This window comes from Sceloporus undulatus, chromosome 6 (genome assembly GCF_019175285.1).
Source record: "Sceloporus undulatus isolate JIND9_A2432 ecotype Alabama chromosome 6, SceUnd_v1.1, whole genome shotgun sequence".
NCBI classification, from domain to species: Eukaryota; Metazoa; Chordata; class Lepidosauria; order Squamata; family Phrynosomatidae; genus Sceloporus; species Sceloporus undulatus.
The window spans coordinates 16,338,539-16,354,011 of record NC_056527.1 but is presented as its reverse complement, the minus strand read 5'-3'; positions in this window follow the sequence as shown (position 1 = coordinate 16,354,011).

The following is a 15,473-nucleotide window of genomic DNA, read 5'->3' as shown; positions in this document are numbered from 1 at the left end:
TGGGAAGTGTAGGCATTACCATCCAGGTAGTTGCTGGACAGGTACGCCATCAGCTTTCCTCATGAGTGTGGGATGCCAGTGTGATCAACACAGTGATACTGGGGAGCTTATCGTACAGCTTTTAAAAAGCAACTTACCGCTCCCGAATTGAATTCTAATTCAGGCTGCATCCTTGTCCTATCACATGGCTTTTGTCTCCAAATCTGCTATTTGAGTACAGCCTGGCTGCAGCCCACATCCCTTAATGCACTGTGGCAGCCATTTTCAACCAGAATTAGAATTCAATTTGGGAGCAGTAAGTCACTTTTTAAAGCTATGTGATAAGCTCCTGGATGTGAAGAGCAGAGATACTCCCAATTTTTTCCCCTTAAGGCTGCTCAGCTGGCTGCACACCCCAATTTTGTTGATTCAACCTATAACTAGTTGCTTTGGGACAAAGTAGAATTTTTGCCTTTCCAGTAGACATGTTATAAAGTTTGGCTTGTTTTTGTTGACCATGCAAGACTTCATAAGGGGGACTGGGATAACTGGTGTTTAAATAATTGGTCACTTGACAGGATAGTGTGTGTGTGCATGTGTGTAGAAAGCACTGATGAGGGAACATTTGAGTGAAAGAAAGTTCTCTAGATTTTCACCTCTGGTTTGGGATCCCAGGAAAAGGAGAAAGCACAGTCTTTGGGGTCATTCCAGGACACTCCTATCATTTTTATCTGGGAATATGGAATGGGATGTGACTTTAACAATGAATAGATGACAGAAATGCTCTTTCAGAAGGGCTGAGGACATGAGCCTGTTTCCTTCCCATCTCCTGTTGCTGTAGAACACAGCTTTCCCTGAATCCCATAGTGAAATGATTTACCTAATTATACCTTGCTAGCCAGTGTGGTGTACTGCTTTGAGTCTTAGGGTGCATCTACACTCTGGAAGTCATGTAGTTTGGCACCACTTTAAGTGCTGTAGCTCTGTCCTATGGAATCCTGGAATTTGTAGTTTTACAAGGTCTTTAGCCGTCCCTGTCAACGTGTGGTGGTGGTGCCTCACAAAAACTACAAATCCCAGGATTCTGTAGGATGGAGCCATGGCAGTTAAAGTGATGCCAGACTACACTAATTCTACACTATAGATGCACTCTTAGAACAGGACTCTGGAAGACCAAGGTTGAAAGTCCCATTCAGTCATGGAAACTAAATGGGTGGCTTTGGACAAAGCACACCCTCTCAGCCTCAGAGGAAGTCAGTAGCAAGCAAACTGGGAATAAATCTTGCCAAGAAAATCCCATGAGAGGTTCACTTTGTGGTTGCCATAAGTTGGGAATGACTTGAAGGCACACGATAACAAATCTTCCACCTTCAACAGCGGACGAACCTATTTTCCTCCTTTATCACTGCCATTCCAGATTATGCCTGTGTAACTAGATAGTGGGGCAGAAGCTGATTTGGAGCTTGCAAGCATATCGGAAGCAAACCCTGTTCAGCCCTCCAATGAAGGAGTAATTAAAGAGTAATTAAAAAGTCCCACTGTGGCTGTTTTTTTGCAATTACCCGGAATAAAGTGCTCTCTATTGCCTTCAGTGCAGCTTTTCAAGCAACAGGGTTGCATCTGCAGTGTCCCTCTCCAAAGGACTGCATGCTGGCTCCCCACTCATAGAGTCACCATGGTGACAGAGCGAGGAGCAGGCCTTGCTCTAGAGACATGCAATGCAACATTTTTAGAGAGTCAAGGAAAGAGCGAACAAGTGAGTGGGGAGGGGATGTTTGTCAGGATGACACTGGGGTCATCTCCTCGCGTATTTATGAAGCAACCACTGAAGCTTTCATCTGTATGCGAAATGGAAGGCGACTGGTGGGACTTTGAGTTCATGTCTTCTCACAAAGACCTGAGGCAGTTTCGCTGTCGGTTTTCTTTATGAAAGCAAATGGTACAAAGGGGTCTTTGGTATTTATCGTGTCCGTAATTGTAGACAAAAGCTTTCTAATGTTACGAGCTGACACAACGTATTATACTGCGGTGCTCTTATGTTTTTTGATTATACCCACAAACCAAGCAAAGAGTAGATTCCCATCCCCAGTACTCTTTTAAATATTTTCTAACACAGAAGTGTCAGACAGACAAGAAAGGAGGGGAAGGGAGGACAAGATATATTAATATGGATCAGATACATGAAAGAGGTGTGTCTTAAGACATTTCTTATTCATATTCTCTCAGCGAATTGAATATTCTGGCATTTTGGATAGTATATGGGATACGTTACAATATTGATTATTAATATAGCATGGTTCATACAAGAAAGGAACATGATACTTTCTACTTTGATATTTCTAATGACAAAACACTGGCTGAATGGAATTCAGTTCTTCTGTAGACATATGTTTCTTGAGGATCCATCAAGCTTTAGAATGGTAAGGTATATCTGATTTCAACTATGCATAAGACATTATTATTATTATTTCATTTGTTGTTGCTGTTGTGTGCCTTCAAGTCATTTCCAACTCATGGCAACCCTAAGGTGAACCTCTGGAGCTGAAAGTACAGTTGACCCACATTTGCAATTTTGACTTTTGTGGATTTGATTATTTGGAGTTTTGTTTAATATGATCTTTCTAGGAATGTCTAGGTCTTCCAGTGTAACTCTGCCAGAAGTTGACCACAGAGCTGTGCTGGAGGACCTACAAATTCTTAGAGAAAACACTTCTCAAAGCTTTTGTAAGTCATCCAGCATGATCCAGCCTCTAGCAGATGTTGACCACAGGACCTGGAGGACCTGGAGATTCCTAGAGAGGTGTTTTCTCTAGGATCATCTATGTTCTCCAGCACAGCTCTATGGTATAAAGAATAGTATTTTTTTTATTTGCGCTTTTCCCACATTCATGAGAGTCCTTCACCCCTAACCCCAACAAATATGGAGGGACCAATATGTGATCCACCCAGGGTCTCCATGGCCAAGTGAGGGTCTCCGTGGCCAGGTGAGGATTCAAACTCCTAGTTTTGCACTTAAACCACTGCAACATGCTGGCTCAATAACTCATTAGACACCCTTTTAAAAAATCCTCAGTTCATCTCACCACAATAAAAATGCACAAAAATAAAATGAAAAGCAATACAAGAGTATGGCCAGAATCTTCTTACATCTTTGTCAGTTCCCTTATACGTGCCATCTTTTCTCTCTCCGTCTGTCTCTTTTGTCATTGTGCAATGACTGTATTCATCTTATTGTTGCATAAGTAGAGTTCCATGAGTGTAACCATTTCCCATATAGTTATACATTCTTGGAGATTGTTCAACTATTTGCCTGTGCCTTCAGTGTACCATTTGATTCACTGACATTGCAGAAAAAGCCACTGTGCATTCCCCACTGCAAAATAGCTCAATGAGCAAGCACATTAGCAGGTATACAGTTGCACAGTATTCTGTGGAAGGGTGGTGTAGCACAACTACTGTGCAGATTTACAAACATGCAACATGATGGTTTACTGGTTATTTTAGGAGCTATATTTAATATTATAGATATAAACCATCTATAATATTGATTACCATTCTCAAAATAACCGATAATGGGAGGAGGAATTTGCTCTTGCTCTTTTCTGCAAATGAACCTTTTACAGCAACAGCAACTGGATGAAAACAATCATATGGTTGAAGACTATCGCATTTGCTTTACAAATGAAACTGAATACCAAATAAAAATGAATTTCCTGCCTTGCGTGTCTCTCACACTGACCCTTATCCTTCTCATCACCAAGGCCTAGCTGTATCAATATTTATACAGGGAGGTGTTAAAGCAGTGGCATTTGATAATTAGGTACATAGTAAGTAAGGTCTTTAGACAACCTTTGCTCATATTTGGAAGAAGTGATTTCTTTTTATACAATAATTGTAAAAGCAGCCTCTATTCTGTCAAAATCAACATCGTTGCTGGCTGCTTTTGCAAATCTCCATTTCTTTTGTATGATCATCCCTTGCAGATGTAGCAGTGTGTGATCCTAAATGTATGGATGTACTGTCATCAAAGGAGATATTGCTTTGAGTGTTATAACTAGCAGAAAAGCAGCCTCCATCAACGGAAATGTTAAGTCTTCTGAAAAACTCTCAAAGGCAATACTTCTCAGTGGAAGCTCCTTATGTAACTGAGATGCACATAGGGCCTTTAAGACACCAAAGAAAGCATACATTTGTCAGCAATGAAAACTACTGCTATGAGCTCTACAGGAGGCCTGTAGGTACAACAGGGATGAGTAAAGCTCAGGAAATGAGGATACAGTTTCCCCTCCTGGAATCCACATTGGTCACACGTCTCCAGTTACAAACACTTCCACTTTTGTAAAACATTGATGGGGCAAGGACAAAACAAAGGACAGATTAATTCTGTACCTTGTTTTAAAGGAGAATTGCCACTCCAAGAGGCTTCCAGGTGTTGCAGTTCTTTGATGAAAAACAGGGTGACGGGAGTATAGGGACCACAAAAACAGGAGGGAACATGCAGTCCATGGGCAGCATATGACCCATTTTGAATGTGGTTGTTCACATGAATGTCCAGATGGAACTCACTAGGTGAATCCACTGCATCCACGGATTCAACCAACCACGGTTTGAAAATACTCACCAAAAACAAGTGTTCAAAAAGCAAACCTTGATTTTGCTGTTTTATATAAGTGACTCCATTTTATTTTGCCATGGTATACAATGGGACTTGAGCATCCACAGATTTTGATATCCATGAGGAGGAGGGCAGTCCTGGAACCAAATCCAGTGAATAGTGAGAGACTATTGTGTATTAGAGATGAAAAATTTTGTAATTTCAATTTCATTTTTTTAAAAAAACACAAATGAATAATATAATCAATTCGCTCCCCATTGTAAGAACATTTTTGAAAAATGTTCAGTATCAAGGAATGCTGTTTCTCTGAGTAAAATGATGTTTTCTGTATAGGAAACTTCTTTTCTCCAATCATGTTACAGAAAATAACATCCCAGCACATGTAAAATCATTTTCTGTGCGCGCACGCACACACACACACACACACACAAATATTTTCACTTAGAATAAATTCCCTACTATGAAGAGTCTCAACACACAGGTTTCTCAACTATGTTTTTTTCTGACTGCAGCAAAATTTTTCATCTGTTGTTCAAATAGTTATGAATATTCTTTGCTATCCCTAATAGAGTCATATCCACAAAGGGAAAAGACTGATCCATATTCTTTGCTAAGGCATGGTGTGGACTGAAGTGCTGACCACAATTTCATGTTAATACTGGGCCTTTAAACATGTGGAAGAATGCAAGAAAATAGAAAAAGCCATCCACACATGATGCTAACTGGTCTAGCAATATGCCCCAAATCCGAACAGCAAATATCCTCTTCTAACTTGCCCATCACTCAAATTACTTACTTGGCCTAAACTCCTAACCACACTTACTTGGAAGTAAGTCCCTTTGATTCCCTCAATATGTCGAATGTTGAGTAAACATAGTTTAGACTGAGCTGTTTATGGGCCTATTAATCCCAATTAGAGGAGCTCCATGGAATCAATAAAACATGTTTAAGTGTTGCCCTACCAAGGTAATACTGATGCAGTAGCTCTACTATAGTTCAGACTAATAATAGGATTAAGCCAAAGAATGGAATGAAATAACTGGCTTGAGGTCACTAAGGACAATATACAGAGCCCAATGCAAGTGGTATGTGCAAAGGAATCATATGCACATCATTGCTCAATCTTTTTTGGAACACAATGCTTCATCTTTGGATCCATCATCCATTTCTCTAGCCACAAAAACCTGAAAGGGTCAGTTTGGCTGCTTTTTCTGGAGCTGAGTCTCAACAAGGAAGAATATGTTACAGAAGATAATCTCAGGTTTCTCCCTACTCCCTTCGCTGTCTCCTTATTTACAGGAGAGACTGAGAGAGAAATATGAGATATTATCTTAAGGTTAACCTTCCCTAGAAGATAAATGAAGTGACTGGATAAATGTGCAGCATTCCACCCTGGAAAGGTTCTGACAGGACTAATGATGAATGGAAATTTGCTTTTACCTTCTGACATAATTAAAATATTCAGTGCATTAGAGTGTCGTGTCAGTAGCACAACATATTTTCATTTCAAACATCAAGCCAGCTTCTCTGGGACAATTTTTCTTGCTTCTCCAGAATGGGATGTATCATCTGGAAAGCACTTACGAGAAAATTTAATAGAGACATGGCATTTATTTTGAGATCATTTTGTATATATATTTATACCCTTTTGGACAGCTTTATCTTCTCCTTGAAGATAAAGGAGGGAAGTTGGACAGGCAAATGGTGCGTGCATATGCATGTGTGGCACGTGGAGGGGAGTAACTATCAGGAAGATGAAAGGCCAGCTGTGTATGCCCAACAAATGATAGCATCAACACCAATGGTATTTTAATACTGTGAGCATATAGACCCTTCAAATGTCTGTCTGTTTGTCTGTCTGCTATCTATCTATCTATCTATCTATCTATCTATCTATCTATCTAGACAGTAATAAGCCTTGGCGAAAAAAACTAATCTATGTATATAAAATGAGCATGATGCAAATATGTTGAATATTACAATAAAGATACTATTTAATGCATTTTGTAGTTCTGGAATCAGTGGGATCTTTGGGCAACACTTGGAAAAGGACTGAGTCCTCCCCTATTTACTTTCATTCCAGGGGGGGAAAGGCCACAATTTAATTCACAGATAACACAAAATAAAGGTTCCTGGCCTTAACCCAGGATAGAACTCCTCCATTTCTGGCATGATCACAGTTATTTCTTATTATTTGCAACTTACATTAAGGTTGGGTATTTCTTCTAAAAAGCTTGATGCAGCATTTTATGGTTCTTTGCTCTCCTTTCTCTTCCCAACAGTCCTAAGAAGGTTTGGCTGAGAGGACATGGTTGGCCCAAGGTACCTGCATATTTGAGCCAGGATTTCCAAAATACCAGTCCAGCATTTTAGCCACTATACCATACTCACTGCTTTTTCCATGGTTGCTTCCATATATTTATAGAATGTCTGTAGTACATCTTTAGAACTACTGATTATGTGGTTGGATTTTCCATGCCTTTTACATGCCATTTTCTTTCCTTTGAAATATCTATTACATACCTGGGCTACAATTTTACACCGTGGTCTATATGAAGTAACTTTATGCATACTTAGTTATATAGCAGAGGAACTACAGAACCTTCCCAGTGAAATGCAAAGATGTATCTCATGGCACCTGCATGTCAGTGTCCTGGTGCATGTGTGAATGCCCAATGTCACCTAATGTGCAATTGTCACTTTTCTGGCTCCCCTTTGTAGTGACATCATGGCTATAGCTTGCTGAATATGAGTGTTGCAGAACTGCTCAATTATATTTTCTGCAGGCATTAGTCCATTTACAGAGACTTAAGTCCCATATTGATTTCCAACCCTGGTTTCTAAACATGCCATATATATGTGGTGGAAATCCATTTTCACCTGTGTATGGCACTAAGAGGTAGAGATGGAAGAAATATTTTGGGGGTGAAAAAGTAAAAAAAAAATGATCAAATACATGTTTTTCAAGTATTGGAAAACTCTGATGAGAATCTTTGCAGTTTAGGACTTCTGCACAAGTTTTGCTTATAGTTGTTTTGAGCAGAAAAAGAGCATTTTTTAAATATAGGAAATGTGTTGGTTTATTATTTTTTTTAACAGGAGTAATATTTCTATTCAAAAATATTACATTCAGTGAAGAAAAATCTCTTTCCTGCAAAGAAAATGCTGTTTTGAGAGTGTTTCCCCCTCCAAAAAAAATAACCATTTTGTGCAAGCAAGAAGCAACCAAAACAGACAACTTTTTCCACACAAAACCTAACATTTCTATGTGGAAAAGTACATTAAGCACAGTATAAGCTGTTTCATGTGCAGAAAAGTATGTAGAAAACAACATTGTGTGAACTTTGTGCAAAATAAGTTTTGAATTATAAATCATTTTCAAAAATTACATGGTTTTTGAAATCTTTCTCACAGTGGGGAAAAATTGCTAAAATTACTTGTTGTACCTTTGAAAACAAAATTAGTGACAATTTACATTCCTAAGAGGATGCATTACTTTTGAAATGTAACTTTATTACATTCTTGCTTCTAAAGAAAGGGTAACTATTTACAACTAGTTATTTATAACTCACTACTTCCACCAACTCGTATTTATTTTTGATATTAGAGTGGGGATATTGCTCTGGGTTGATTTGCTTCATCCTTTGTACTTTGTGAGTCTGGACTGTTTCTCTTGCAACTCTAATTGAGAGTTAATAAAAAAAATAATAAAATCTTTATTTATATCCCGCCCTTCCAAAAAGATCAGGGCGGCTTACAATGTGCAACAAGTGCAAACAAGTACAATTTTAAAAACACATCAACAGCAATACAAATCTAAAATAACAATAAAATAAAGGCCCCGATAGCCCATCCTCATGGCCACGGAAGAGGAGGGAGGCCCACAGGATATTTAGTCGGGGAATGCCTGCTTGAATAGGAAGGTCTTGAGGTCCTTCCTAAATTGGGCCAGGGTGGAAGATGAGCGGAGCTCCGTGGGCAGCGTGTTCCAAAGGGCAGGGGCAGCTGTGGAAAAGGCTCTTCTAGAGGTAGAAGCTAACCTGGCCCCCGGCACCTTCAGCAATTGCTGCCCAGATGTTCTGAGGGTGCGAGGCGGATTGTACGGGGAGAGGCGGTCCTTTAGAAATCCTGGGCCCAAGCCATTTAGGGCTTTATAGGTGATGACCAACGCCTTATATTGAGCTCGGAAGCGAATAGGCAGCCAGTGAAGATCTTTAAGTACAGGTGTTATGTGGCTGGTCCTGGAGACACCAGTGACCAGCCGGGCTGCCATATTCTGTACCAATTGGAGCTTCCGAGTTTGGTATAAGGGTTGCCCCATGTAGAGTACATTGCAGAAGTCCAATCTCGAAGTTACCAGAGCATGTACAACAGTTTCTAGATCCCTCCGGTCCAGGTATGGGCGCAGCTGGCGAATCAGCCGAAGCTGGTAGCAAGTGCTCTTGACCGTCGCGTTCACCTGAGCAGTCATGGAGCGACGAATCAAGAAGCACTCCCAGACTGCGCACGGAGTCCTTCACAGGGAGCGTGACCCCGTTCAGGACAGGTGGAACCACCGCCATTCCTGGACCGGGGGAACCTATCACTAGTACCTCCGTTTTCTCTGGATTTAGTTTGAGTCGGTTTTTCCTCATCCAGCCCATTACTGACTCCAGACAGGCCACAAGAGGAGAGACGCCATCCCCAGTCACTGCATCAGTCGGAGACATAGAGAAAATGATCTGGGTGTCATCAGCGTACTGATAACCCCGCGCCCCATGTCTCCGGATGATCTCTCCCAGCGGTTTCATGTAAATGTTGAATAGCATGGGAGACAGAATGGCTCCTTGAGGGACCCCAGTTAACATTTAGCTTGCAAAAGCCAAGAAAAGGAAATGGCCTTCCTAATTGTGTTTGCAAGCTCTGCTTTTCCAGCCATCGTGTTGTTATTTTCAAATGCAGCTCTATTGGCATTGCGATCAGCAAAGTGGCATACAAAAGGAGAAATTGTTCAGGGATATTGGAATTGTCATATCACATCACCATGAAGGGCTCTTCTTAGTCTCTGCAGCTGCAGCCTAAAACAAAAGCAAACCAAACATTTGAATGTAAAGGAGGAAAATGAAGAGCATGAAAAATAATATGGAAATTGTTGCAAAGTTGTAATGGAAACCAATGGTTTCCTCTCATTGGGAATACTACTGAAGCCTCTTAGCCCATCTCAAAAGGATTTTGCAGAATGTGGAGGAGAGGTATGGAAGGGCGTCCTATAATGATTAAGTTCAGAAAGAAAGTCTTAAGAGAATAGACTGAAGGGGGGGAAACCCTGGGATTGATTTCCCTAGGAAGGAGGCAGATCAGAAAACACATGACTGCAGCAAATTTAATCTCAAATGGTATATCAAAGAAATGTTGAAGCCTACTGTTTCTCTTTGTACAACACCGGCATAAGCAATTGGGTCATAACACTGAAAAATATATATTATTTTTAACAACTTTTAATTTGTTTTAAGTATTCAGTAACTATTACTGTGGTGGCCGAGGTCGTAGTTGTCATTTATTTATTTAGCACCTTTAATGTACATGACATTTCACAGACTAAAACAATTAAAAAGTCCAAACACTCTGCCAAAGGCCTTATACACGATGTGAGTTCAGACAACCAGAGACACATAAGTACCATGATGGCATTGTGGGTTGGCATAGACCATCAGATATCATTACCAGGTAGCTAAAAAATGGATTTACTCTATCCCCCCCCCCCCCCCCGATCCTTTGCTACACATGGGAATGGCTTGATTTCAACAGTTACGTGATGAAGTATGTCAGTACTTGAGCCTAAATGTAATTGCTTGTCCCATCTAGAGTAAAACTGATGGTGCCATGGAATTTAGATAAGTATTAACTTAGTTTATTGAATGTGTCTATGGAGTTGGGCCTAGCAAATGGATTTATACTACGGTGAAGCTTTTTGTTGAACTTGAATTCCCAATGATCCTCTGCATTGGTTGTGCTATAGAAGCTGTTGGGTGATTCAGTTCAACAACCTCTGGAAAGTCATAGATGCCACACCCAATTTAGGCCCCAAAGTAAATTCCAAATCATCATCATCATCATCATCTGTAAGCAACTGCACACTTTTTAGATTTGCCCTCTACTAAATCAATCAAATGGGAAGTATGCTTCAAAGTGTCCATGAGACGATCAGTGGAATTCTAGTAATACAATAGACTGTTCTCTGGGCATTATCCACCACAGATATCTGACAGAGAGAAGGCTAAATATCACACAAAACTACATACCCCAGAATTCTATAGCTGTGGCAGTTAAAGCAGTGTAAAACAGCATTATTTCTGCAGTGCAGACTAGAGCTGTAATCAAAGCATTATTACACAATTCAACTGCAAAGTAATTTTAACAGTGTTTAAGAGATGATGGCTATAATGGTGCCTCTCCCAGGACAATAAATGAACAGCCATGTATCTAATATAAGCTCATCATGAAGAAAAGGTGAAGCTTGTAAGTACTGCATCAGATCTTCAGACAAATTCCATGTAATCTTGCAAGTAGTCTTCCTCATGGATAAAAGCCCTTCTCTGCCAGGTGAGGTGTGGCAAGCTACTACAAGAGAAAGAGTAGTAGCATCCTAGTTTTGGTTTACCTGGTACTTATTTGGAGTTCATGCACCCTGCATTGCTATAGCAGTTTGATACTTCAAAACTTCCATGGTTCTATCTAATAAAATCCTGGGATTTGTAATGTGGTAAATTATTTAGAATTGCCTTGTGTTTTCCTCTGAATTACAACACTAGAGTTTTCTGGCTGAGAATTCTAAGTATCACATAAAACTATAAATCTGAAGACCGCATAGGATGAAGCCATGACAAATAAAGTGGAATTAATGCACTTGACATGTGTTCTGTAGATACACCCATGGTTATTATTTTGACACAAGATGAAGATTTATTTAGTTATTTATTGGTAGGGCTGGGACAGTAAAATGTCCCAGAAGATTTTGCCTTTCATGTTTATATAAAAGCATCTGTAATATCTGAGCTTAATATCTGAACTGTGAGCATTTCTATGGTCTCATTTTTAGATTTTGACATGAATCTTGCCTCTCCCTACACCTTGTGGCATAAAACCTAATGTGGGGGAAAGAGATTTAGCCCTCATGCATTGTTCTTAATTGCTCACTTTCCTTTCACATACTGCTTTTGTTATTAAGGATGCTTGGGGAATCAAATCATTGTGAATTCTGATCCAAACCATCCCAATCTATGCATGCATGGATGCACACACAGACTGGACTAATGTGTTTAACCCCTCTGCATTGTTGTTACTCTCCTTAATGGCTTAGCTTCTGTCCACTTACTACTTTTGTTATTGAAGATGCTTGAAGGATTCAGTTATTGTGAATTCTGATGCAAACCACATGGCTACACACACACACACATACATGCATACCAGACTAAATGTGTAAAATCTGTAATTATCTCTTGCATTTCACATTTCTTGAAGTCTTGTGAGCCAAGTGTCTGCTCAATAAATGCATTAAATACCATTAGAAAGGCACATGTTTATATTAAAAAGATTTTAAAATGTGTTTGCTGTGAGAAAATTTGTATCAAATATGCACCTAAGTTAGAACATATGGGTATACATTTTTGTGTCCAGTTCGTTTTAAAGTTACACATGCATACATAATTGGGATGGTGTGGACTTACTGACATGGACTGGAAACAGTCTGATCTGACTAACCCTATTCATTATACTCCAGTCATTTTCATTGTTTGGTCTTGGACTTGTCAGAATTTCCATCAAACTCCTTCAACATCCATTTACAAAAATGCATTTTGAGCTGCTTTATATTGTAATATAAGATGCAGTAGAATTTTAATGTACTGCAAAGTTCTGCCTATCCGCCACCTTTCTAATCTATTTATCCATATTTTACCTATTTCTTTTGTCATTCATTCATACTGTTTGGTAAACATTCCCATGAACTTTCTTTATCAGCGTTGGCTATCCGAACAGCTAAAATTTGATATTTTTTTTCCTTCTGCTTTTGGTTCAGTTCTCCTTTTGACCTTAAAAGTCCATGCATCTGCAAATTATTCTTGGAGTGGAGGAGCTCTATTGTAAAGAGGCTATTCTGTTCACTCAGCATAGCTATGCCAATTATCTGGCTCTCAGTCTTAGCAGTAAAGTCCCATAGGCTCCGCATTTAACACACACTGCTTCATGCTCTGAGTTTCCATTGTGATTGACTGATGGATGTTCTGACTCTGCCATTTAAAAAAAGAAATCTGCAACATGGAGCTATAGCTCATTAATTGTACTCGCAAGAAAGATATCTCAGAATCAGGCCTGTCAGACTGTTGTATCCAGCTAAAGTCAGGGGAATAAGTTCAGACCCCCATGCTCAGTGGATAATATAGCCTTTCTGAGATGATGCCATTTCTGGTTGCAGATGGGGGCAAGCATGGCTGAATGTTTCCCTGTGTGTATTAAAATCCTTGGTGTTAAAAGTGTTACATAAGAGAGGTTGCTTGCATACTATTTTTTACCCCAATGATCCAGTTCTCTACCTACATGGGGTCTGATTCTAACTGGAAGACTATTCTAGCTTTTACCTTCCTTCTGAAGTGACAGAGTCCAGAGGAATTGTACCATGTGTTTCCTCTCAACATGTAAATTGTTTATATTACATATACAGTAATAATACTGTTGCCATGTCAAATATATAACTGTGGCTAGGAGAGAGCAGCTTTTTCAGGACCGTACACTGCCAGGAAATTTACTGGCCTCATCATTCGAGTCGAGCTTCCTAGACCTATTGAGGGGAAACCTACAAATATGCCTCTCATTTCCTAGGAAGGAAGGCAACATACAAATGTCACAATGACTAATGCATTCCACTAGTTCTGAGTCTGACATGGTTCATTTGATTGGCACTACATGCATTCATAGGCCATCTCAAGTCAAACCCCACAAATAAAGAAGTAGAAAGACATGCAGATTTCACTTCTTACTGATCATGACTAAGGATATATATTATTATAGTGCTGATTCATATATGCATTTCCTTAGATGTCTCCAGGGAAAAAGAGCAGTTGAGATACTTTTCTCTTGCATACTGAATCCGGCACCAGAGCAGAGCAAAATAGAGTGAAGTGTGCAGGTTTTAACCCTGGCACAATAAAAAAAAAAAGGCTGAATGAAGAGTGAGGTTTGACAGCAATCAAATATTGTGGAGCAATAGTAAGGAAAATATTGATCATCCATCAAGCCCATCCAATAAAACCAAGTGAGAAGGAAATCAAAGATTATTGCCACATGTGTTAGACCTAGCAATAGGTCAAAAAGAAGGAGGAGAAAGAAAGAAAGAGTTGTTGTGTGTTAGTTCTGAGGGTGGTTCCTCACTTTTCCACTGCACTGGGCATTTCCTTCATACTTAAGGATAATTAAAAATGTGCATATTACAATTATAATGGGAAAGTGCTGGATCTTTAATCACAATGACCCACTTCTCAATTTGTTCAGAATTCAGACGAGCGGTTACTACAGAAGTATAAGCACTGAACAAAATCTGGTTTAGTAGAATCTGGGGCAAGTCCAGAATTGTGAGCTGCATCATTGTATTTCAGGCACAATAGAAGTGATGTTGTGTTGCTTACTATCACTAGAGGCAACTTCTGACCTTTAAGAAATTGAACAGGGTTTGAGAGGGTTCTAGGGGATGGGCGGGAGAAGCAAACTACCACATTTGTGGGAATAAATTCAGCCCAAAATTGGTGAGAATTTCTTTTTTAAAAAAATATTAGGGATTGACCAGTTTTGGAGGTCACCAGGGGGACCTCAGGAGTAGCAAAAATGGGGCATGTGGACTGCACTGGGTGACAATCTAAGGCAGGTGACACCACTGCTCCCGATATGACTGCGTTTTTGGCAATGGTGTTCACCCACATCCTTTAAAACCCTGTAACTCAGTAGAAGACAAGGCATGAGTGGACCAAGTTTCAGTGGGCAGAGAAAGGAGGGGCATCAGGTTTTTAGAGTTGTTTTTTTTTTTAAAAAAAACCTTTTTAAATTGTCTTTAAAAACATTACATCTTACCAGATGTTCACGTTAACCACCAGAAACTACGCAAATGTAACTACAGTGGACCCTTGTTATACGCTGGGGTTTGGTTCCAAGGTCCTCCGTGTATAACAAAATTCGTAGATGTTCAGGTGCCATTAAATATAATGACATAGCAAAATGGTGTCCCTTATTTTAAAAAAAAATGGAAAATCAAGGTTTGATATTTGAAATTTATACTTTTTTGGAACATTTTCAAACCGTGGATGCTTGAATCCTTGTATAAAAAAATCTGTGTATAAGAAGGGCCAACTGTACATCTAGACTTTGCTTATGTTATTATGATTTAAAGGCATAATTTTAATTTTGCTAATTGTTTATTTCATACCTCTTGCTGCTGTTGCTGCTGCTGCTGTGTCTTCAAGTCATTTCCGACTTATGGCAACCCTAAGGCGAACCATCCATGGGGATTTCTAGGCATGATTTGTTCAAAAGAGGTTTGCCATTGCCTTCCCTGAGGCTGAGAATGTGTAACTACCCAAGGTCACCCAATGTGTTTCATGGCCAAGCTTGGAATTATAGTCCAACAGTCAAACCACTATGCCACGCAGGCTCTCCATTTGCCATTCCAATCAGTGATGTATGAGAATTATGATTTAAGAGCAACATTTGTACAAAAAACATTACTAAGGATTCTGTATGGCTGTGGTATGGGAGGAGGCCAATGGGGACAACATGAGTTACTGCACTAGGTGACACTAATCCTGGTGATGCCACTGCCTCCTAAGATGCCAGCATGGAGACAGCAAGTGTCCCC